At 38.8% G+C, this 27,101-nt stretch overlaps 1 pseudogene; it reads right to left on the reverse strand.

Annotated features, from left to right (window-relative positions):
- On the reverse strand, positions 1-26,522 carry LOC102399392 (annotated as a pseudogene).
- Between the last annotated feature and the right edge of the window lie 579 nt (positions 26,523-27,101).

Raw genomic sequence — 27,101 nt, forward strand, 5'->3', positions numbered from 1 at the left:
TTAAGACCGGGGCAGCAGGTATTGGGAATAATATTCATTTAGCCTTCTGAATTTTTGGGCAGACTTGGTCACCTTGCCAGCTCCGGCTGCCTTCTTGTCCACTGCTTGGATGACACCCATGGCAATTGTCGGTCTCATGTCACACACAGCAAAATGGCCCAGGGGAGGATAGTCAGAAAACTTCTCAAAACACATGGGCTGGCCAGGAACCATATCAACAATGGTGGCGTCACCAAATTTCAAGAGTTTGGGGCCATCTTCCAGCTTTTCCCCAGAACAATGATCAATCTCCTCCTGCAACTCAGCAAACTTGCAAGCAATGTGAACTGTGTGACAATCCAGCACAGGGGCCTATCCAGCACTGATTTGGCCTGGATGGTTCAAAATGATCACCTGAGCTGTGAAGCCAAATGCTTCCATTGGTGGGTCATTTTTGCTGTCGTCAGCCACAATGTTATGACAAACATCTCTGACAGACACGTTCTTGACATGGAAGCCCACACTCCCCAGGAAGGGCTTCACTCAATGCTTTATGGTTCATTTCAACAGACTTCACTTCAGTTGTTACACTGACCGGAGCAAAGGTGACTACCAGGCCAGGTATGAGAACACCAGTCTCCACTCAACCCATACGGGCAGCACCAATGCCACTGATTGTATAGACATCTTGGAGGGGCAAATACTAGGGCTGGTCACTTGGGCAAGCTGGTGGCAGGATGCAATCCAGAGCTTCAAGCAGGATGGTTCCACTGGCATTGACATCCATGTGGGTGACTTTCCATCTCTTGAACCATGGCATGTTAGCACTTGGCTCCAGCATCTTGTCACCATTCCAGCCAGAAATTGGCACAAATGCTACTGTGTCAGGGTTGTAGCCAATTTTCTTAATGTAGGTGCTGACTTCCTTAACAATTTTCTCCTATGTCTTCTGGCTGTAGCATGGCTTTGTGGAATCCATTTTGTTAACTTCAACAATTAGTTGTTTCACATCCAGAGTGAAAGCCAGAAGGACATGCTTACGGGTCTGTCCTTTCATGGAGATACCGGCTTCAAATTCACCAGCACCAGCAGCAACAATCAGGACAGCACATCCAGCCTGGGATGTGCCTGTAATCATGTATTTGATGAAGTCTCTGTGTCCTGGGACATCAATGATGGCCACATAGTCTTTGCTGGTTCTCAAATTTCTACAGGGAGATATCAGTGGTGATACCACACTCACGTTCAGCTTTCCGTTTGTCCAAGACCCAGGCATACATGAAGGAGCCCTTTCCCATCTCAGCAGCTTCCTTCTCGAACTTTTAATTGTTTTCTTGTCAATCCCACCACATTTGTAGATCAGATGGCCAGTCATGGTAGACTTCCCTGAATCTACATGTCTAGTGACAACAATGATGATGTGGGTCTCTTCCTTTCCCAAACGGCGGTTTTCATGACACCTGTGTCCTGGCAGCAAACCTGTTGCAAAAAAGTTATTTATTCTTTATAAAAGATGAGGATTTAAATAATTCCTTTGAATACTTTCCATTTCCACTTTCGATTCATACCACCAATGAATTACATTTACAGTTTAATATGATCTTAATTTTTGTTACCTCTAAACTTTCAGAAAATATGCTATTGTCCTATGTTCTTCCTTTGTATTATTGTTTTCTTGATTTCCATCTGAGTAACAGCAGTCTTCTATAATACTTCTAATTACAAGTGTGTAATTCAGTATCTTATACTATGTACACCTTTACCTTTTAAAGTTTGATGTCATTTTACTTATCTGAAAATCAGACATCAATATATTTATTCTCTGTCCTTGCTGTGCTGTGCTAAGTCCCTTCAGTCATGTCCGACTCTGTACGACCCTATGAACTATAGCCTGCCAGGCTCCTCTGTCCATGGGATTCTCCAGTGGAGGGAGATTCAAGAGGGAAGGTATATATATATATAAAGCTTTTCCCTTTTCCAGGGGACCTTCCAAACCCAGAGATCGAACCCAGGTCTCCTGCACTGCAGTCAGATTGCTTACCAGCTGAGCCACAAGAGACAAAGGAAGCCTTGTCTCTAACCAAGGACCATTCTAATAGTAATTAGTGTAAAATTAATTTCAAATAGATTCACTTCTTTTGATATTCCATCCATTGGTACGACAGGAAGCATTTTAATGTGCTTCTTTAGCTTTGTAAAACACCCCCTCCTCCTTGAGTTTTTACTCATCTACTTTTTTTTAAATTAATAAATCTTTATATCCTGAAGGCATGAAATGCTACCTTTTTTATCCCAGTTACTTGTATTTCCCTGATCCTACCTGTTCTCCATTTTCTAATTATTATCTGAGCTGGTTGCTCTCTAAACCATCTGCAGAATGGTCAGTTTGTCATATCTTATCGCTGGTCTCCTGAGTTGGATTCATATTTACTGATTCTGCCCTCTAATCTTCTGGTAAAAACTGCTAGGTCCAATTTCTTTCTTTCATGACTTTTGGCATAAGCAGATACTTTGGAGACATTTCCTAATGCTCTTGCATTAATTTTAAGAATGTTATTGGAATGGAAGTTTGTGGAGAGGTAGCTTTCACTTTTCTTTTCATGAATTGGAGAAGGAAATGGCAACCCACTCCAGTGTTCTTGCCTGGAGAATCCCAGGGACAGGGGAGCCTGGTGGCTGCCGTCTCTGGGGTCACACAAAGTCGAACACAACTGAAGCAACTTAGCAGCAGCAGCAGAAGCTTCTTCAAGGCTAGCTTTCATTCACCTAAAGTTATAAAAATTTCTCCAATGTCCAAATGACTCTCGTAATAGATTTTTGTAGAAATTATTGACTGGTGCACTTAAAGAAGGTCTGGATTAGTCTGTTTCTTGTTTTTCCATTTTAATAAGCTGTGGTTAGTTAAATACAATTAATTTTTATATTGAACTGATTGAGTTTAGGAATGAAAGGTTGCTAATGCAATCGTACACATTAAAATATGAATTATAAAGCAAAGATTGTTTATATTATATCATTCAAAATAGATTTTATATATTGATTTCCATGAGTACAAGATGATAGCTTTTTTACACTGCAGTCCCCAGTAACAACCCCATGAAAATATTATGCATATGTTTGATGAATAAAGAATCAGGAGAGAGATATTAGGGAAGAAGCCACTCCATTTTCAAAACCACCTTTAAGTTTCTGAAGACTTTTACAGTTTTTCTAACCACATCATACCTAGAATTGTCACTGTTGGGTAACTACTGTTTGATGAACTATGAGCTGCATGCATTATTTTCTCTTGCTGCATAACAAATTACCACAAACTCAGCAGTTTAAAAAACATCATTTATTTTCATTATGTCTGTAGGTAGGAAATCTGGGAACAATAAAATATTCTTCTTTGGGTCTCACTGGGCTAAACATTATGCTCAGGGTCTCACTTGACTAAAATCATTGGGTTAAGCCATACTTATGTTTCTCATCTAGACCTCAGGATCCTCTTCCAAACTTACTGGGTTTAATTCCTAGAAGTTACAGGACTGAGGTTGTTTTCCTGTTAGGTATCAAGCAGGGATGATTTTCAGCTGCTTACAGGCAGTTCCTTACCATGTACCATCTGCTATAGACTGAATCGTGTCTCCACCAAAGACACTTCTCACAGTCATTTCAGAGCAAGGATGTTTACTTTCTTTCAGGTCAGACAGAGAACACTTCAGATGTCCTTTTCTGTAACCAAGTGCAGGAAATAAAGGGCTCACATAATTAGGTCAAGCCCACTTCAACCATCTCTCTTTCTTAAGATCAACAGATTTGTGATTTGCTAAGTTGCTTCAGTCATGTCCAACTCTTTGTGACCCCCTGGACTGGAGCCTACCAGGCTCCTCTGTCGATGAAATTCTCCAGGCAAGAGTACTGGAGTAGGTTGCCATTTCCTTCTCCTGATTTAGGACCTTAAACACCTACAAAATCCCTTTAAAGTGTCATCTAGATTTATGCTTAACTGGATATCCAGAAGAAGGTGTTTATATACCAGAGGCTAGGATCTTGGGGACTATCTTAGAATTTAGCCAGCCAGAATATATATATATATACCTTTAATTTAAAAATTTTAATGGCCACATTAAAAAAATAAGAAGAGACTCTGTAAACTTGAATTAACCACATTTTATTTAGCCAAAATTACCTGATAGTATTATTTAACATGTAACAAGTATAAAGTTATTAATGACATAATTTACATTTTTGCATGCAAAAAGTTAGAAACCCAGTGTGTATTTCACAGTTACAGCACATCTCAGTTTTGACCCTCAGTATTTCAAGTACTCAGTAACCACAAATGATTAGTAGCTCAATAATACAGCAATTATAGATATAATTTAGGTAAATTGTCATAACCCAGATAATCATGATGGTGTGATCATTGACCTAGAGCCAGACATCCTGGAACGTGAAGTCAAGTGGGCCTTAGAAAGCATCATCACGAACAAAGCTAGTGGAGGTCATGGAATTCCAGTTGAGCTATTTCAAATCCTGAAAGATGATGCTGTGAAAGTGCTGCACTCAATATGCCAGCACATTTGGAAAACTCAGCAGTGGCCATAGGACTGGAAAAGGTCAGTTTTCATTACAATCCCAGAGAAAGGCAATGCCAAAGAATGCCCAAACTACCACACAATTGCACTCCTCTCTTTGAGCATTACTTTACTGCACGGTGGTAAAGTAATGCTCAAAATTCTCCAAGCCAGGCTTCAACAATATGTGAACCGTGAACTTCCTGATGTTCAAGCTGGTTTTAGAAAAGGCAGAGGAACCAGAGATCAAATTGCCAATATCCGCTGGATCATGGAAAAAGCAAGAGAGTTCCAGAAAAACATCTATTTCTGCTTTATTGACTATGCCAAAGCCTTTGACCGTGTGGATCACAATAAACTGTGGAAAATTCTTCAAGAGATGGGAATAACAGACCACCTGATCTGCCTCTTGAGAAATTTGTATGCAGGTCAGGAAGCAACAGTTAGAACTGAACATGGACTGGTTCCAAATAGGAAAAGGGGTACGTCAAGGCTGTATATTGTCACCCTGCTTATTTAACTTCTATGCAGAGTACATCATGAGAAATGCTGGACTGGAAGAAACACAAGCTAGAATCAAGATTGCCGGGAGAAATATCAATAACCTCAGCTATGCAGATGACACCACCCTTATGGCAGAAAGTGAAGAGGAACTCAAAAGCCTCTTGATGAAAGTGAAAGAGGAGAGTGAAAAAGTTGGCTTAAAGCTCAACGTTCAGAAAATGAAGATCATGGCATCTGGTCCCATCACTTCATGGGAAATAGATGGGGAAACAGTGGAAACAGTGTCAGACTTTATTTTGGGGGCTCCAAAATCACTGCAGATGGTGACTGCAGCCATGAAATTAAAAGACGCTTACTCCTTGGAAGGAAAGTTATGACCAACCTAGATAGCATATTGAAAAGCAGAGATATTACCTTGCCAACAAAGGTCTGTCTAGTCAAGGCTATGGTTTTTCCTGTGGTCATGTATGGATGTGAGAGTTGGACTGTGAAGAAGGCTGAGCGCCGAAGAATTGATGCTTTTGAACTGTGGTGTTGAAGAAGACTCTTGAGAGTCCCTTGGACTGCAAGGAGATCCAACCAATCCATTCTGAAGGAGATCAGCCCTGGGATTTCTTTTGAAGGACTGATGCTGAAGCTGAAACTCCAGTACTTTGGCCACCTCATGCGAAGAGTTGACTCATTGGAAAAAGACTCTGATGCTGGGAGTTGATTGGGGGCAGGAGGAGAAGGGGATGACAGAGGATGAGATGGCTGGATGGCATCACTGACTCGATGGATGTGAGTCTGGATGAACTCCGGGAGCTGGTGATGAACAGGGAGGCCTGGCGTGCTGCGATTCATGGGGTCGCAAAGAGTCGGACACGACTGAGGGACTGAACTGAACTGAACTGAACATGATACTTTCTTCTAATGGACTTTAAATATTATTAAATAACGGAACTATTATGTAAACATGTGACAGGGTTTTAATTCATCAACTATGATTTACTGACTTGAGCACTCTACCTTTTAAGTTGAACAATACCAACCAGCTTCTTGGTGTCATTGACAACGGAACCCCCTAATTACTATTCATAGACACGTAATTCTCCCACTTGGAAAGTTTAAAATGTTCAAAAGATTTTGCAAATCATGCTTTTAATTGCTTTAACCCATTATATCATTTGACCACTTTGGATTAGCACAGACACCCCACTTCTTAAATGTTCCCCTGAGGGATTCTTTTTCATTGATCTCATTCCACACTCTTCTTCAGGGGGGTATGAACAGGAAATTATGCTGTTGAATTTTTTCCTTACTTGGATTGTGATTAGCTGGGGCCCCCAAATTCTAGGTTGTTTACCCATATGCCTACCTTAAAATAAGTAGAGAAAAATCATATGCAACATACCTGTCACACAATTGTCCTGTCAGCTTAAGATTGCTGAGAGATTGTTAAGCTCAGTGGTGAAAACGTGAGAAAAGGAAAAGGAAGTAGAAGGAAAAAAACACCTAGTGATGAATGTTTACTCTGAAGTATATTCTATTTTGGGCTTGTCTAGCAGCTCAGTAATAAAGAATCTGCCTGCCAATGTAGGAGACACAGGTTTGATCCTTGGGTCCAGAAGGTCCCCCAAAGAAGGAAGTGGTAACCCGCTCTAGTATTCTTAACTGGGAAATCCCATAGACAGAGGAGTCTAGAGGGCTACAGTCCATAAAGAGTCGGACACAACTGAAGTGACTAAACAACAACAAATATCCTATTTTTTTTTAATTTTATTTTATTTTTAAACTTTACAATATTGTATTGGTTCTGTCATATATCGAAATGAATCCACCACAGGCATACACGTGTTCCCCATCCTGAACCCTCCTCCCTCCTCCCTCCCCATACCATCCCTCTGGGTCGTCCCAGTTCACCAGCCCCAAGCATCCAGTATCGTGCATCAAACCTGGACTGGTGACTCATTTCATATATGATATTATACATGTTTCAATGCCATTCTCCCAAATCTTCCCACCCTCTCCCTCTCCCACAGAGTCCAAAAGACTGTTCTATACATCAGTGTCTCTTTTGCTGTCTCGTATACAGGGTTATTGTTACCATCTTTCTAAATTCCATATATATGCGTTAGTATACTGTATTGGTGTTTTTCTTTCTGGCTTACTTCATTCTGTATAGTAGGCTCCAGTTTCATCCACCTCATTAGAACTGATTCAAATGTATTCTTTTTAATGACTGAGTAATACTCCATTGTGTATATGTACCACAGCTTTCTTATCCACTCAGCTGCTGATGGACATCTAGCTTGCTTCCATGTCCTGGCTATTATAAACAGTGCTGCGATGAACATTGGGGTACACGTGTCTCTTTCAATTCTGGTTTCCTCAGTGTGTATGCCCAGCAGTGGGATTGCTGGGTCATAAGGCAGTTCTATTTCCAGTTTTTTAAGGAATCTCCACACTGTTCTCCATAGTGGCTGTACTAGTTTGCATTCCCACCAACAGTGTAAGAGGGTTCCCTTTTCTCCACACCCTCTCCAGCATTTATTACTTGTAGACTTTTGGATAGTAGCCATTCTGACTGGCGTGAAATGGTACCTCATAATGGTTTTGATTTGCATTTCTCTGATAATGAGTGATGTTGAGCATCTTTTCATGTGTTTGTGAGCCATCTGCATGTCTTCTTTGGAGAAATGTCTATTTAGTTCTTTGGCCCATTGTTTGATTGGGTCATTTATTTTTCTGGAATTGAGCTGTAGGAGTTGCTTGTATATTTTTGAGATTAGTTGTTTGTCAGTTGCTTCATTTGCTATTATTTTCTCCTATTCTGAAGGCTGTCTTTTCACCTTGCTTATAGTTTCCTTTGTTGTGCAAAAGCTTTTCAGTTTAATTAGGTCCCATTTGTTTATTTTTGCTTTTATTTCCAATATTCTGGGAGGTGGGTCATAGAGGATCCTGCTGTGATGTATGTCGGAGAGTGTTTTGCCTATGTTCTCCTCTAAGAGTTTTATAGTTTCTGGTCTTACCTTTAGATCTTTAATCCATTTCAAGTTTATTTTTGTGTATGGTGTTAGAAAGTGCTCTAGTTTCATTCTTTTACAAGTGGTTGACCAGTTTTCCCAGCACCACTTGTTAAAGAGATTGTCTTTAATCCATTGTATATTCTTGCCTCCTTTGTCAAAGATAAGGTGTCCATAGGTGTGTGGATTTATCTCTGGGCTTTCTATTTTGTTCCATTGATCTATATTTCTGTCTTTGTGCCAGTACCATACTGTCTTGATGACTGTGGCTTTGTAGTAGAGCCTGAAGTCAGGTAGGTTGATTCCTCCAGTTCCATTCTTCTTTCTCAAGATTGCTTTGGCTATTCAAGGTTTTTTGTATTTCCATACAAATTGTGGAATTATTTGTTCTAGCTCTGTGAAGAATACCATTGGTAGCTTGATAGGGATTGCATTAAATCTATAAATTGCTTTGGGTAGTATACTCATTTTCACTATATTGATTCTTCCAATCCATGAACATGGTATATTTCTCCATCTATTAGTGTCCTCTTTGATTTCTTTCACCAGTGTTTTATAGTTTTCTATATATAGGTCTTTAGTTTCTTTAGGTAGATATATTCCTAAGTATTTTATTCTTTTCATTGCAATGGTGAATGGAATTGTTTCCTTAATTTCTCTTTCTGTTTTCTCATTATTAGTGTATAGGAATGCAAGGGATTTCTGTGTGTTGATTTTATATCCTGCAACTTTACTATAATCATTGATTAGTTCTAGTAATTTTCTGGTGGAGTCTTAAGGGGTTTCTATGTTATAATGTTCTATTTTATAGGATAAGCAGTGTATAAGCAAAATGTTTCAATCAGAGCTATATTTCTCTAGTCACAGATTTTCTTTTGAGCTACAGAACCAAGCTTAACTCATTAGCTACTTACAGTAGAATTAGAAAAGAATTCATAAAATATTATTTGTTTTTTTTTTTTTTATACCACAGCCTCCTCAATGTGCCAGTATATTTTCACCTTCTTTCACTATAAAACCCCTTGAGTTTTCTGTTTGTTTATTGCCTTTCATTTCCACATCTTGTTTTTCTGCTGCTAAGTCACTTTAGTCGTGTCCAACTCTGTGCGACCCCATAGACGGCACCCACCAGGCTCCCCCATCCCTGGGATTCTCCAGGCAAGAATACTGGAGTGGGTTGCCATTTCCTTCTCCAATGCAGGAAAGTGAAAAGTGAAAGTGAAGTCGCTCAGTCCTATCCGACTCTTAGCGACCCTATGGACTTCAGCCTACCAGGCTCCTCCATCCATGGGATTTTCCAGGCAAGAGTACTGGAGTGGGGTGCCATTGCCTTCTCTGCTTGTTTTTCTAGTCTCAGTTAAGTTTATTTCAGTCAGGACTGTGTATCCTATTTTCAGTGTCATTATCAATAAATCTAATAATGAATTTTGGTTCTTTTTGTTGGTTCTTCTGAACTTTCCCAAACTCTAAATACTGGGAGTAGCCACAGGTTGTGGGGAATTCTTCTCTAATTCTTCTTAATTTTTTTAGTCCTTAGAGAGAGCCCTATCCCATTTCATCATCTAGGTTTATAGAATGTCTGTAGTGGATGTCTCTGGTTCTATGCTGTGTTCTTCGAGGCCCCCTCTGATTTCAGGCTTAATGGCAGCTCCATGCAAACTCTGAATTATCTTAGAGTGACATGGTTCCCACTTTAAGCATGTTTCTATCTTCTTCCCCAGAATTTTTTTAAAAACATTTGACCTAGAGGGAAAGACAGCAGGGATATCCAGAGTGATGTAAAACTCCTGGAAGCAAGTCTCTGATAATGATGGAGAACAGGAGCAAATAAACAAATAAATTCCCCAGCCTTCTGTCATTTAGATGGAAACTTCCAGAAATCTGTGCACTTCTCCAGAGGTTCTTGCAGAATCAAATGTCCAATACTTGCAATATCAGTCTCAATCATACACATCGACTCTAGAGTTTTCTCCTTCTCTGTCTCTATGCCTGCATTCTTACTGCTACCTCTGCTTCCAAAGAACTTCTCATACATGAATTGCTGCAAATAATCTGTTTTTTCCAAGCTAAAATTAAGGCACAATTTCTACTCTGCTGCTGCTGAGTCATTGCTGAGTCACTTCAGCCATGTCCGACTCTCTGCGACCCCATAGACTGCAGCCCACCAGGCTCCCCCGTCCCTGGGATTCTCCAGGCAAGAACACTGGAGTGGGTTGCCATTTCCTTCTCCAATGCATGAAAGTGAAAAGTGAAAGTGAAGTCACTCAGTTGTGTCTGACTCTTAGCGACCCCATGGACTGCAGCCTACCAGGCTCCTCCATCCATGGGATTTTCCAGGCAAGAGTACTGGAGTGGGGTGCCATTGCCTTCTCCAATCTCTACTGTAACATCTTCCAAATTTACATCTGTTACAAACCTAAGAATTTTGAGCAACAAAGCTAACCGCCTATTCATCCTCCTCTTTGGTCTATCAAATAGGCATGCAAAATATTATTACCAATGGTTTAAACCATTATCATATTTTGCTTGAATGACTGGAATACAATATTAACTTGTCTCCATGCTGCAATTTTGCTCATTCTTTCAATTTCTCCACACCAAATGCCAGAACAATCTTTCAAAAATCAAAGTCAATGTTTAAATTTAACACTTCCCAGATTTCTCATCTTATTTAAAAAAATTTTTTGTTTTTATACTGAACTACAAAACCCTAAATCATTTGGCCCTTACTACCCCTTTTTCCCCATTCCCACTTATCCTGTTCAAGTCACAGTAGATTTATTACGATTTTTCTTCCCCTTGATATCCACTCAGCTACTGTCACATTCTTAATGTTTCTGTTCTTTATCACCTTACCAAAGAATCTTTCCTGATTATCTTTTATAAAACAGCAAAGCCGCATTGGGTCACTCTTTTTGCCCCTTTTTCCCCCTTGTTTTGTTATCTTCATAGAATGAGTCTAACTCTGACATATTATATACACATTCTTTTTATTTCTATTTACTTATGGTTTATAGTAAAGTTCATAAGGGCAAGGATTGTTTGTTTCTTGATTTTTCATTACCAAGTAACTGTTCAATAGCTAAAACAATGCTTGAAAGTGAAAGTGTTAGTCACTCACTCATGTCCAATGGGGTCATTACAACCCCATGGGCTGTAGCCCATGAGGCTCCTCTGTCTATGGAATTCTCCAGGCAAGAATACTAGAGTGAATACTTTCTTCTTAAAATATAACTGACTGAACTAATACTGAATATCTACTTAGTCTGATTTGCTGATAAATATGTATTTATTTATGTACTGATTTGTTGATAAATATTTATTTCAAGAAACTGACATGGAATTCAAACAATGTTCAGATCATAGAAGAAAAGGGAAATTAAGACAATATTTTGTTTTAGCAGATTCATATGTATCATGTATTATTTTGTCTCATATCTGTATTTCTTATGCAAAGAAGTTAAAATTTCCATAATATGTTGTCTCTGGATTCCAGTGAATAGTCATGAACATTCATTCACTATTTTCTGGGCTGGGCACACCAATCATTTTAAATCTTTGTTATTAGTCTCATTGGCAAGGTAATCCTTGTGTGGCATGATAGCTGTTGCTGGGACAGAGCCATGAAGTGATTCAAACTCATGTTGTGGTGCTACAGTTAATACCGTCACATCTATGTGAATTGGGAGCAGGGGAGCCTGAGAAAATTTATCAACGTAAAGGTCCATTTATGTAAGCAGTTGGACAAAATTGTCATTAAACTGAAATTGCTCTTCTGGTTATGGAAATAATGATAGCTTGAGAGTACATCAATGGGACTTTGAAATTATCAGTGGGGTTGAAAAGAAAGTCAAGATTATATTCTCTTTTTTGCCATAATTCATTATTTAGCACTATTTATTCTGAAGAATGGGGCTTCCCTGGTGGCTCAGAGGGTAAAGCATCTGCTTACATTGTGGGAGACCTGGGTTTGATCCCTGGGTCAGTAAGATCCCCTGGAGAAGGAAATGGCAACCCACTCCAGTATTCTTGCCTGGAAAATCCCATGGACAGAGAAGTCTGGTAGGCTATAGTCCATGGGGTCACAAAGAATAGGATAGGACTGAGCGACTTCACTTCACTTCACTATTCTGAAGAATGGGCTTCCCAGATGGCACTGTTGGAAAAAGAACTTGCCTGTCAATGCAGGAGACATAAGAGATGCAATTTCAATCCCTGGCTCAGGAAAATCCCCTGGAGAAGGGCATGGCAACCCACTCCAGTATTCTTGCCTAGAATGGACTGAGGAGCCTAGTAGGCCACAGTCCACAGGGTCCCAAGAAGTTCAGACAGAACTAAAGGACTTAGCACACACTCTAAAGAACTGGGCTTCTCTGGTGGCTCAGTGGTAAAGAATCCTCCTGCCAATGCAGGAGATGTGGGTTTGTTCCCTGGGCCAGGAAGATCCCTGGAGAAGGGAATCAGCTAACCCACTCCAATATTCTTGCCTGGAAAATCCCATGGACAGAGGAGTCTGGTGGGCTACACAGTCCATGGGGTGACAAAGAGCTGGACACAACTTAGTGACAAACAACAACAACAAATTAAAGAAGTAAAAATTTATAGATACCAGTTCTGTTAAGTATGCCAATGCAGATGGTGAAATCATTCACAGAAGCATTATTAAGGGAAGAAAACAGAACTTTTATTCACTTTTCAAGGGAGCAAAGGGGCCATACAGAGTGATCTCGGCCCAGAAGAGTGGGACTTTGAGTCTTTTTATTGAGTTTCAAAGGGCAAGGAACAGGAAAGAGGGGTTGGGCTCATATCTATTCTGGTCCACAGTTATATCTGGGTCAGCTGTGCTTCTATAGGATGTGGTTTTTCTGAGAATCTGTAACTTCTTGCCTCCAGTAATTTTTCAGTCCTTGGGTGTCGGAAAGAGACTTAATAGAGGCCCTTGAGAGGCTCTACTCTATTTTAAACAATGTTAGATGGGTTTACAAATTAGCTACAATTTTGAATGCTAAAATATTTAACTTTAATTCTAAAATATTCATCAGTTATGTATTAATAGTATATTAATAGATATTATATGTCATATTGATAACTTACATAGCACATAAAATCTACATATTTTACTTTTAATGGTAAAATATACATCCTGAAATAGTAAATAAAAAGTCATTACAAGAGGAAGAAAGATATTACTATTAAAGATGAACATTTGAATTAAATAGGCTAATACTTTTTTAGTCTAATTTTACTCATAGAGTTACATTATTTGGAGGAGATTCTATTTACATAATCCTTATCTCAAAAATAAATGTAGGATTGAACTTACCTACAGGAGAGCTAAGGGATTAGAATAACAAATGCCATTACACTAGATCTTAATACTTAGTAAAATATTAACATATATAATCAATAATGTGCTTCTTTACAAGCTAATCAATAATTTAATTCTCTTTGATATAATATGATGAAAGTGAAAGAGGAGAGTGAAAAAGTTGGCTTAAAGCTCAACATTCAGAAAACTAAGATCATGGCTTTCTGTCCCATCACTACATGGCAAATAGATGGGGAAACAGTGGAAACAGTGGCTGACTTTATTTTTTTGGGCTCCAAAATCACTGCAGATGGTGACTGCAACCATGAAATTAAAAGACGCTTACTCCTTGGAAGGAAAGTTATGACCAACCTAGACAGCATATTAAAAAGCAGAGACATTACTTTGTCAACAAAGGTCCATCTACTTAAGGCTATGGTTTGTCCAGTGGTCATGTATGGATGTGAGAGTTGGACTATAAAGAAAGCTGAGTGCCACCTGATGTGAAGAGCTGACTCATTTGTCCTTTAGCTAGTTATAATTTCATTGGCTCAAGTGATCATGGGGATAATCACATCCAACCAATCTTGGGGAAATATAAACAGCTGCATAATATAGACATAGAACTCATTACATCTCATGTAATATTCATAGCATTTTTCTTATATCTTGCTTATTGCCAAATAATATGATCATTTGAATAGAAATCAGAAACATAGAAAAGCTCATTTTTACTATCTCCAACAAATCAGTCTGTTCTCATTTTCCCTGCTATTTTTTTAGTCTTTGTTCAAATGTTAGTATAAATTTTACAAAGCCATAATTATAGTTTATATAATTAAATGATAAATGTATTATGATAAGTTCCATATTTTGCTCTTTTGCACATTATATTTGATAATTTTTGCCATTCATTCCACACTCTAAACACATTTACTCAGTGCCTGCTTTGTTCCATAAATTGTCATAAATGAAGTGGGCAAAAATTAATAAGTTACACTTTTGGTTTTCAAGTAGCTCCTAATGTTATAGGCAAATTGATATGTAAACAGTGTGAAAATTTATAATAAGAAAGCATGCATTATAATATAGACACTGCAAAGGTGATGAAACTAAAGAATAATCAACTCAATGTTTATAATTGAGTGTTTCCAAAGAATACTGCTTATGCTACTGAACTCACTAAAATAATAGCTCATTTTATGGGAACTGAATTGAATTCCCATGATCCAATAATTAATATCCTTACACAAAATAAATTAGATATGTTAAACACTAATGCTAGTATTTAAGAGATGAAAGAAAAACACCAATACAGTATACTAACGCATATATATGGAATTTAGAAAGATGGTAACAATAACCCTGTGTACGAGACAGCAAAAGAGACACTGATGTATAGAACAGTCTTATGGACTCTGTGGGAGAGGGAGAGGGTGGGAAGATTTGGGAGAATGGCATTGAAACATGTAAAATATCATCTATGAAATGAGTTGCCAGTCCAGGTTCGATGCACGATACTGGATGCTTGGGGCTGGTGCACTGGGACGACCCAGAGGGATGGAATGGGGAGGGAGGAGGGAGGAGGGTTCAGGATGGGGAACACATGTATACCTGTGGTGGATTCATTTTGATATTTGGCAAAACTAATACAATTATGTAAAGTTTAAAAATAAAATTAAAAAAATAAATAAATAAAAACGATATGAAAAAATGAAAAAAAAATAAAATAAGGCATACAGTGTTATGTACTGAGTGTTTATCCCCTCCCCCCACCTCAAATTCACATGTTGGAACTCCAATCCCCAATGCAATGAACTGCTGCTGCTGCTGCTAAGTCGCTTCAGTCATGTCCGACTCTGTGCGACCCCAGAGATGGCAGCCCACCAGGCTCCTCCGTCCATGGGATTTTCCAGGCGAGAGTACTGGAGTGGGGTGCCAGTGCCATCTGCAATTCCCAATTAAGAGATGGGGCTTTGGGAAAGTAATGAGAGATAGAAGAGGTTATGAGGATGGGGTTAGTGTTCTTATAATAAAAGGAAGAGACTAGAGCCTCTCTGTCTTCATCGAGTGAGTGTTAGTCACTCAGTTGTGTCTGACTCTTTTTCTAACCCATGGACTGTAGCTTGCCAGGCTCCTCTATCTGTGGTATTCGCCAATCAAGAACACTGGAGTAGATTGTCATTCTCTTCACCAGGGGATCTTTCCAACCAGGGGATCGAACCCAGGTCTCCTGCATTGCAGGCAGAATCTTTACCATTTGAGCTATCATCAAGTGAGGATACAGCCAAAAGGTCAGATCAGATCAGTTGCTCAGTCATGTCTGACTCTTTTCGACCCCATGAATCGCAGCAGGCCAGGCCTCCCTGTCCATCACCAACTCCCGGAGTTCACCCAGACTCATATCCATCGAGTCAGTGATGCCATCCAGCCATCTCATCCTCTGTCGTCCCCTTCTCCTCCTGCCCCCAATCCCTCCCAGCATTGGAGTCTTTTCCAATGAGTCAACTCTTCGCATGAGGTGGCCAAAGTACTGGAGCTCCAGCTTTAGCATCATTCCCTCCAAAGAACGCCCAGGGCTGATCTCCTTCAGAATGGACTGGTTGGATCTCCTTGCAGTCCAAGGGACTCTCAAGAGTCTCCTCCAACACCACAGTTCAAAAGCATCAATTCTTCGGCACTCAGCCTTCTTCACAGTCCAACTTTCACATCCATACATGACCACAGGAAAAACCATAGCCTTGACTAGACGAACCTTGGTTGGCAAAGTAATGTCTCTGCTTTTGAATATGCTATCTAGGTTGGTCATAACTTTCCTTCCAAGCAGTAAGCATCTTTTAATTTCATGGCTGCACTCACCATCTGCAGTGATTTTGGAGCCCAGAAAAATAAAGTCTGACACTGTTTCCACTGTTTCCCTATCTATTTCCCATGAAGTGGTGGGACTGGATGCCATGATCTTCATTTTCTGCATGTTGAGCTTTAAGCCAACTTTTTCATTCTCCACTTTCACTTTCATCAAGACGCTTTTGAGTTCCTCCTCACTTTCTGCCATAAGGGTGGTGTCATCTGCATATCTGAGGCTATTGATATTTCTCCCAACAATCTTGATTCCAGCTTGTGTTTCTTCCAGTCCAGCACTTCTCATGATGTACTCTGCATAGAAGTTAAATAAAAAGGGTGACAATATACAGCCTTGACGAACTCCTTTTCCTATTTGGAACCAGTCTGTTGTTCCATGTCCAGTTCTAGCTGTTGCTTCCTGACCTGCATACAAATTTCTCAAGAGGCAGATCAGGTGGTCTGCTATTCCCATCTCTTGAAGAATTTTCCACAGTTTATTGTGATCCACACAGTCAAAGGCTTTGGCATAGTCAATAAAGCAGAAATAGATGTTTTTCTGGAACTTTCTTGCTTTTTCCATGATCCAGGGGATGTTGGCAATTTGATCTGGTTCCTCTGCCTTTTCTAAAACCAGCTTGAACATCAGGAAGTTCATGGTTCACATATTGCTGAAGCCTGGCTTGGAGAATTTTGAGCATTACTTTACTAGTGTGAGATGAGTGAAATTGTGTGGTAGTTTGAGCATTCTTTGGCATTGCCTTTCTCTGGGATTGGAATGAAAACTGACCTTTTCCAGTCCTGTGGCCACTGCTGAGTTTTCCAAATGTGCTGGCATATTGAGTGCAGCACTTTCACAGCATCATCTTTCAGGATTTGGAATAGCTCAACTGGAATTCCATCACCTCCACTAGCTTTGTTCATAGTGATGCTTTCTAAGGCCCACTTGACTTCGCATTCCAGGATGTCTGGCTCTAGGTCAGTGATCACACCATCGTGATTATCTGGGTCGTGAAGATCTTTTTTGTATAGGTCTTCTGTGTATTCTTGCCACCTCTTCTTAATATCTTCTGCTTCTGTTAGGTCCATACCATTTCTGTCCTTTATCGAGCTCATCTTTGCATGAAATGTTCCTTTGGTATCTCTGATTTTCTTGAAGAGATCCCTAATCTTTCCCATTCTGTTGTTTTCCTCTATTTCTTTGCATTGATTGCTGAAGAAGGCTTTCTTATCTCTTCTTGCTATTCTTTGGAACTCTGCATTCAGATGTTTATATCTTTCCTTTTCTCCTTTGCTTTTCACTTCTCTTCTTTTCACAGCTATTTGTAAGGCCTCCCCAGACAGCCATTTTGCTTTTTTGCATTTCTTTTCTATGGGGATGGTCTTGATCCCTGTCTCCTATACAATGTCACTAACTTCATTCCATAGTTCATCAGGCACTCTATCTATCAGATCTAGCCCCTTAAATCTATTTCTCACTTCTACTGTATAATCATAAGGGATTTGATTTAGGTCATACCTGAATTGTCTAGTGGTTTTCCCTACTTTATTCAACTTAAGTCTGAATTTGGCAATAAGGAGTTCATGGTCTGAGCCACTGTCAGCTCCTGGTCTTGTTTTTGATGACTGTATAGAGCTTCTCCATCTTTGGCTGCAAAGAAGATAATCAATCTGATTTCGGTGTTGACCATCTGGTGATGTCCATGTATAGAGTCTTCTCTTGTGTTGTTGGAAGAAGGTATTTGTTATGACCAGTGCATTTTCTTGGCAAAACTCTATTAGTCTTTGCCCTGATTCATTCCATATCCCAAGGTCAAATTTGCCTGTTACTCCAGGTGTTTCTTGACTTCCTACTTTTGCATTCCAGTCCTCTATAATGAAAAGGACATCTTTTTTGGGTGTTAGTTCTAAAAGGTCTTGTAGGTTTTCATAGAACCGTTCAACTTCAGCTTCTTCAGCATTACTGGTTGGGGCATAGACTTGGATTACTGTGATATTGAATGGTTTGCCTTGGAAACAAACAGAGATCATTCTGTCGTTTTTGAGATTGCATCCAAGTACTGCATTTCGGACTCTTTTGTCGACCATGATGGCCACTCCATTTCTTCTGAGGGATTCCTGCCCACAGTAGTAGATATAATGGTCATCTGAGTTAAATTCACCCATTCCAGTCCATTTTAGTTCGCTGTTTCCTAGAATGTCGACATTCACTCTTGCCATCTCTTGTTTGACCACTTCCAATTTGCCTTGATTCAGGGACCTGACATTCCAGGTTCCTACGCAATATTGCTCTTTACAGCATCAGACCTTGCTTCTATCACCAGTCACATCCACAGCTGGGTATTCTTTTTGCTTTAGCTCCATCCCTTCATTCTTTCTGGAGTTATTTCTCCACTGATCTCCAGTAGCATATTGGGCACCTACTAACCTGGGGAGTTTCTCTTTCAGTATCCTATCATTTTGCCTTTTCCCACTTGCAAATCCAGAAAGAGCACTCTTAACCAGGTATGTAATTAGCTGGCATATTGATCTTAGACTTCCAGCCTCCAGAACTCTGAAAAATAGCAGTCCAGTCTATGATACATTTGTCTTAGAAGCCCAAGCTAACTAACACAGAAGTTTAATAATGAGATGAGTTTGGGAGGACCCTTTTAACCATCTGTGTGTGTTTGCCTGGAGTAGGAAATGGCAACTCACCCCAGTATTCATGCCTGAAGAATCCCATGGACAAAGGAGCCTGGTGGGCTACAGTCCATCAGGTCACAAAGAGTTGGACACAGCTGAAGTGACTTAGCCCACACACATGTGTATGCCTGGAGTATGGTGAAACACTCAGTATTGTTGAGTCTAGAGGATTCATTTAGATTTGCATACTGGTTAAATGCTGATCTAAGCCAGGAGTGGTGGGAGGGACAATCTGTTGAATCAACAAACCAGAATTGAGTGACAGCAGTTAAGGTGTCACATCTCTGTGTTGTGGACTCCCCTTTGTTCAGTGGAAAAGAAAACCTCTATTCTGGTGCTTCTAGAAGCTAAGCTAGATGACACTAAAGAGGGCAGCTCCCGTGTCTACCTGTCAACAAGGTTGACAGGCAGAAATGGGCTAGGTTCCCAACCATTCTCAACCCTGAAGCAGAATTCCTGTCAAGCCAGGGAACAGGAACAAGATGCAATGACAGATATCAGCAGTGGGAGGGTACGAACAATCCCCCGCAGGCCCTATACTGTCTGTCACAGCTCCTTGAAGGAAAGCAAAAAACTAGCAGGCACAGCAAATTGAATCCACTTTACTTATTAAGACATGGTCACCTGGGCACACTATTTGTGGTCAAAAGAACTCGGAAGTTATCTTTGCTGGGTTAGCTTCCCATCTCATTTCTCATCTCCAGCCTCACAAAATGTTTTCCCTAATTGACAATAGCAAATTCCATTTACTATAATGATAATAAATGTATATGTAAGAGACAGAGGGATTTTACTTTTCCAAATGAAGTTTATTTTATATTTCAAGCTACATAAAAACATTTGCAATAAAATAAAAATGTAATTATGTAAAAAACAGCCTATAAGAAATAGCCTCAAGAAGTTGAGAAATACTGATAACATATTGGAGATTATTCTTTTGCACTCTAACTGGATTTAGATTAATCCTTCTTTCTGCTGTCCTTTGGTAGAGAAGTAATTTTCCTTCAGGTAAAAGTGAAGTTCTTAAACTTAACAGTGCAATTGATTTCATTATTTTTATAGAAGGGCAGAAATTTGTTCCTGAATTATATTCTAAATATGCATTTGCTGTTGTATATTGAATAAAATTTCCAAATTTTAAATACTTTAGATGAAAGCCTGTGAAACCTTGTTATAATTCAAATAATACAAATAATTAACTGTAATAATTTAAGCATACACTTAAAAAAGAATTACAAAAAGTAGATATTAGAGGAGCTGTGCTTTACTTATAATTTATACCTTGATTTTTAAAAAATCTGATTCCTTTATTGCAGGATAATATTCCCTTAGGATGGCATTGTTTAACTTCTCCTCATGCATGGAAAAATGAATGACCTAAAACCAAAACATTAAATGACTTTTCCTTTATCATTTTCTTTTCCTTTTTTTAATGTAACAGAATGTATATTTATATTTACATCCTCCAATACTCAAAAATAATAGAGGGAAATATAATGGAATTTAGAATCACTAAAAAAATGTCAAATTGGTATAGCTTCCTATTTTACAATGTTGAATAGTTAGAAAATAAAGTAAATACGTGCCCTAGTCACCAGTTTTGATAGACATAATATGCTATGTTTTCACCTTTCAAATGATAATTTATTCATCATTTAATGCACTTGGGTCACAATTTCAGCTCTATGTTATTAAACTTGCTAAAATAAATTACAATATCTGTTAGAACACTGTCTCTTACTCCCTGCAATTTTCACATTTTTTTTCCCTACCAAGAAAACAAAATGAGGAGAAAAATTATTGGCAATAATTTTATAAATGGAATGGTAGGAATGCCACTTACATACAAGAAATAGGATTTAAGTGTTTCTGATTTCACACTGTTCTTTTTAGTGCATTCATAGTTTTCGATATTTTCAATCTATGGGAAATTTAAAAGATAAATTGACCCAATTTATGTGCACTTAAAAGATCTTGATTTTATCTTTATTGGTTTATTTTCTTTCTATATTTATTTTCATTAGTTACCCAAACATTTTTTTATGAAAGTGAAAAGTGAAAGTGTTAGTCGCTCTGCTCTGTCATGTCTAACTCTTTGTGATCCCATGGACTCTAACCCGCCAGGCCCCTCTGTCCATGGAATTTATCAAGCAAGAATACTGCAGTGGGTAGCTATTCCCTTCTCTACGGGATCATCTGACCCAGGGACTGAACGCAAGACTCCCACATTGCAGGCAGATTCTTTACCATCTGAGCTAGGGAAGCACCAAAATTTATATGTGTAATTATGCCATGTTTCCTTTTATGTTTGCTTACAGATTTTCTTTGACATAAAATTTAAGTAAATTAAAATACACATACTTTTGCTATGTAATTTTATATTTTTTAACAAATAACCTACATTTCTATCCAAATATACAGTATTTGATCACCAAAGGAAATGTCCATTTCCCGTCCCTGCCAAACATCTCTTTCAGTTCAATTCAGTTTCTCAGTTGTGTCTGACTCTTTCAACCTGATGATCTGCAGCATGCCAGGCTTTCCTGTCCATCACCAACTCCTAGAGCTTGCTTAAACTCAATTCCATCGACTTGGTGATGCCAAGACTTTCACTTTCATCAAGAGGTTCTTTAGTTCCTCTTCGCTCTCTGCCATAAGTGGTGTCATCTGCATCAGTTCAGTTCAGTTCAGTTGCTCAGTCGTATCTGACTCTTTGTGAGCCCATGAATTGCAGCATGTTAGGCCTCCCTGTCTATCACCAAGTCCCGGAGTTTACCCAAACTCATGTCCATTGAGTTGGTGATGCCATCCAGCCATTTCATCCTCTGCCGTCCCTTTCTCTTTCTGCCCCTAACCCCTCCCAGCATCAGAGTCTTTTCCAATGAGTCAACTCTTCGCATGAGGTGGCCAAAGTACTGGAGTTTCATCTTTAGCATCAGTCCTTCCAAAGAACACCCAGGACTGATCTCCTTTAGAATGGACTGGTTGGATCTCCTTGCAGTCCAAGAAACTCTCAAGACTCTTCTCCAATACCACAGTTCAAAAGCATCAATTTTTCAGTGGTCAGCTTTCTTCACAGTCCAACTCTCACATCCATACATGATCACTGGAAAAACCATATCCTGACTAGATGGACCTTTGTTGGCAAAGCAGTGTCTCTGCTTTTCAATATGCTCTCTAGGTTAGTCATAACTTTCCTTCCAAAGACTAAGCATCTTTTAATTTCATGACTGCAATCATAATCTTCAGTGATTTTGGAGCCTCCAAAAATTAAGTCTGACACTGTTTGCACTGTTTCCCCATCTACTTGCCATGAAGGGATGGGACCAGATGCCATGATCTTAGTTTTCTGAATGTTGAGATTTAAGCCAACTTTTTCACTCTCCTCTTTCACTTTCATCAAGAGGCTTTTGAGTTCCTCTTCACTTTCTGCCATAAGGGTTGTGTCATCTGCGTATCTGAGGTTATTGATATTTCTCCTGGCAATCTTGATTCCAGCTTGTGCTTCTTCCAGCCCAGCGTTTCTCATGATGTACTCTGCATATAAGTTAAATAAACAGGGTGACAGTATACAGCCTTGAAGTACTCCTTTTCCTATTTGGAACCAGTCTGTTGTTCCATGTCCAGGTCTAACTGTTGCTTCCTAACTGGCATATATATTTCTCAAGAGGCAGGTCACGTGGTCTGGTATTTCCATCTCTTGAAGAATTTTCCACAGTTTATTGTGATCCACACAGTAAAAGGCTTTAGCATAGTCAATAAAGCAGAAATAGAAGTTTTTCTGGAACTCTCTTGCTTTTTCCATGATCCAGCAGATGTTGGCAATTTGATCTCTGGTTCCTCTGCCTTTTCTAAAACCAGCTTAAACATCTGGAAGTTCAAGGTTCACGTATTGCTGAAGCATATCTGAGGTTATTGATATTTTTCCAAGCAATCTTAATTCCAGTTTGTGCTTCATCCAACCAACATCTCCTTAGAGGTGAATATTTGATTTATTTTTATTCACCATAGATTAATTTTATCTATTCTAGAAATTCATATGCCATTGTATGAATAGAACACAATTAGTTATCCATTCCCTGGATATGGTTTGGCATTTGTGTAATTATCAAGTTTGGAAATAAACTGTTCTAGGTTAAGTTGCTATAAACTTTCATGCATAAGTGTTTCTGTGGACCTCTATCATTATTTCTCTGAGTGAATATTTAAGAGAGTATTTTCTTTGTAATATGTTAGTTGTATGTTTACTTTTATTAGCACCTGGTCATCTTCAATAAAAGAGAGTTATAATTGTGTCACATTTTCACCATCTTTCTATAGAAACCTTTTTCATACTTGCCCTTCTAGTATGTGTGTGTTGCTAAGTCGCTTCAGTCGTGTCCGACTCTGTGCGACCCCATGGACGGCAGCCCACCAGGCTCCCCTGTCCCTGGGATTCTCCAGGCAAGAACACTGGAGTGGGTTGCCATTTCCTTCTCCAATGCATGAAAGTGGAAAGTGAAAGTGAAGTTGCTCAGTCGTGTCCGACTCCTAGCGACTCCATGGGCAGCAGCCCACCAGGCTCCTCCGTCCCTGGGATTCTCCAGGCAAGAACACTGGAGCAGGTTGTGTGTGTGTAGCGATGCCTTATTGTTGTTTTATTTCACATTTTGCTGATTTAATTCATGTTTATGTGACTATTGGTACCTCATTTATCTGACTTTGAGAAGTGTATATTCAAATATTTTGATAATTTTCTTATTAGATTCTTTGTCATTTGTGTTGAATTGAGACATTTTGATTATATATGATAAAACTTCTTCACCAGATACATATTTTACATTTTTTTCCTCTGAGTTCATGCTTCATTATCCTTAAAATAATGTATTTGGATGACATGAAGTATTTAATATAGTTTATCAATTATGGGTTTTAGGTTATTTCAAACAAATCTTTGCCTGCTCTTAGTTCACGGCTTTATTCTTGTGTGTTCCCTTCTAGATGTTTTATGTATCTAGCTTTTACACATAAATAAGTGGTCTCTCGCAAATTAACTTATGAATAATAGGAGGTAAGGGTATGGTTTGTTTCTTGTATCTATTTTGCAAATTGATAGACAAGTTTTCTAGCACCATTTATTAAGAAACTTTCATTCCCCATTGAATTGCTCTGACACTTTTTTGAAGTTAATTGACTCTATATGAGTGTCTATTTCTGTTCTATCTCTATTTGCTTAGTTATACATATTACAGTATTTTGATTACTATTATTTTACTGTATACTTGATGTCCAACTTCTGTCTTCTATTTAAAGAATATCTTAGATCCTTTGCATTTTTATACGGATTGTGGTTGCTGAGTCATGTCTGAGTCTTTGCGACCCCATGGACTATGGCCTGCTAGGCTCCTCTGTCCATGGAATTCTCCAGGCAAGAATACCGTAGTGGGTAGCCTTTCCCTTCTCCAGGGGATCTTCCTGACCCAAGGTTCGAACCCAGGTCTCCTGAATTGCAGAGTGATTCTTTACCGTCTGAGCTACCATGATTTTAGAGTTATTTTGTCCATTTCTTCTGAAAAACATCTTGGGATTATGATTTGTATTACCTTAAATCTTATGGATCACATTGGAAAGAATGGACACTTTTAGAATGCAATATTAATGATGAATATAATATATATTTTTAATCTATTAAAACTAATGTTTTTCTTGTGAATACTTTTCTGTTTTTAGTTTTCATTGTGGATATTTTGCATATCCTTTGTGAAAATTATTCCTAAATATTTTATTTTAATGATTCCTTTTTCATATTTCTAATCATTTAATGCCAATATAGGAAGAATGTGATTAATTTTTGCCTTTAAATTGTATGCCTTTCAAATGTCATTTATTCATTCTAAGTTTTTGTTTCTCCCTTAAGGCGTTTTAATTAAAGTATTATGTCTTTGTGAATAGGTAGTTTTACTACTTTCTTTCTGATAATATATTCTTATTTTATTCCTTTATTTCACTGGCTTGGGCATCAAATTAACTATTATATAAAACTGATAAAAGAAAATATCCCTATATTTGACATTGATCTTAGGGAGAGTGTATTGTTAGCTATAGGTTTTTCCAAATGAGTGTTTGCTTGACAATATCTAGTTATTAAGTCACTGTCTATAGATACTGTGATTCATAACATTAGTAAATTTATCAGCATACTGCTATTTTGTTCATTTCTTTCTGTCTTTATATGTTGGCATTTTAAAATACTTTATCACATGAATTTTTTAAAAATATGTTTTCCAATTTGGACTAGATAGATTAGGTCAGCCCAGTGTTAGCTGCATAATTACCAAAGTAAGAGTATAAAAAGATCAGAGTTGTGCATGCATAAAAGGGGCATGGACTTCCCTGGTGGCTCACATGGTAAAGCAGGAGACCCAGGTTTGGTCCCTGGGTCGGGAAGATCCCCAGGAGAAGGAAATGGCTGCCCACTCCAATATTCTTGCTTGGAGAATTCCATGAACAAAGGAACCTGGCAGGCTACAGTCCATGACTGAGCTGCTAACACACACACACACATATGGGATGTATATCTGTTGGGTGTGTATGAGTGTGCTGTAGGTATGGGTAAGGAAATAAGGAAGATAGATATTGAAGACACATGTATTTAAGCTTCTGTTGGAAGACGTAGAAATATAAAAACATAAATCTTATTATTTTTCTCCATTCTGTGCTATTCTGATGAGACATTATGGTAATACACTCTTTAATAAAAAGTAATTATTAAACAAGACAGAATTTTTAGACAAATGAGAGATGATCTAACGGTTAACATGGAAAAATCAATTGTGTGAGCCTCACAACTGACACATTAGTCATGCTCTTCACAAAATGTAAGGGATCATGATGGATACTGCTAGTATGATTATTGTTTGTTGTAGAAATGTTTGTTGGTATATGAATTATTCTGTATAATTTCTTATAATAACAGTTCTTCAAGGAATTAATCCACATTATCAACATCAGAAAAGGGTCATTTTCTCTTCTCCCTCTCTCTGTATTTGTCTCAAAAATCTGAAAGTTCATCATGAAGTGAGGGGAGGTGATTTATATTTTAAAAATCAAGTGTGAGGTTTCAAAGGTTGGCCACCATTTCACCCTGTTTCTTCTTTCCCATTTAGGGAATACCTAAAGGGGACAAACACCCCATGAGGTTTTCTACAGAAAATGCCTGCCAATTCTAAGTTCTGTCCCTTTGTCTGCTGAATAAATATGTGCCAAGTTGCTTGGAGCTCACCACCATTCTTTTACATTTTTAATGTTTCTCTAGCTGTGTGATTTATCTTTGCAACCACAGATATCCTTTATAAGAATTTCAATTGACTGAAGCAGTACCTATTCACGGACACAGTTGTTGATGACCTGCAGGACTCACCATTGTTATAAACTGTCTTAGAGTTGCTGATGAGTCCAAAAAGGTAGTTTGTGTTGAGTAGAAAGAATAGGAGAAGTATGTCTTTTCATTCATTTTACAAGGAATAAATAGTAGGATTTCTGAGACCCAAAATGGATTCTACTACAAGCCAGATCTGGAATGCTCCTCTCATGGTTCCATTATGCTTTATACTTACTGATATTGGAAGGAGGATTAGCATTCAGATCTGACAGTGACATCACTAACCTTAATTCTACAGTATTCTGAAGCATTCTTCATAAGGATAATGAAAAATAACTGAGTTTTCCAGGTTGAAGCACCTGAGCAAAACCTTCAAGAGTTCCCTTTAAATTAAGAATGTATATGTGTGTGTGGGCTAAGTCACACAGTCGTGTCTGACTCTTTATAACCCCATGGACTGCAGCTCACCAGGCTCCTCTGTCCATGGAACTTTCTAGGCAAGAATACTGGAACAAGTGCCATTTCCTACTCTAGGGGATCTTCCTGACCCAGGGGTCAAACCGTGCCTCCTGCATTGGCAAGTGGATTCTTTGCCACTGCAACAAAATAGGAACACAGAACCCTTCAGTTCAGTTCAGTCACTCAGTCATGTCTGACTGTGACCCAATGAACCTCAGCATGCCAGGCCTCCCTGTCCAACACCAACTCTCAGAGTCCACCCAAACCCATGTCCTTTGAGTCGGTGATGCCATCCAACCATCTCATCCTCTGCCGTCTCCTTCTCCTCCTGCTTTCAATCTTTCCCAGTATCAGGGTCTTTTCAAATGAGTCAGCTCTTCACATCAGGTGGCAAATAT

The sequence above is a fragment of the Bubalus bubalis genome, chromosome 8 (assembly GCF_019923935.1).
Source record: "Bubalus bubalis isolate 160015118507 breed Murrah chromosome 8, NDDB_SH_1, whole genome shotgun sequence".
NCBI lineage: Eukaryota > Metazoa > Chordata > Mammalia > Artiodactyla > Bovidae > Bubalus > Bubalus bubalis.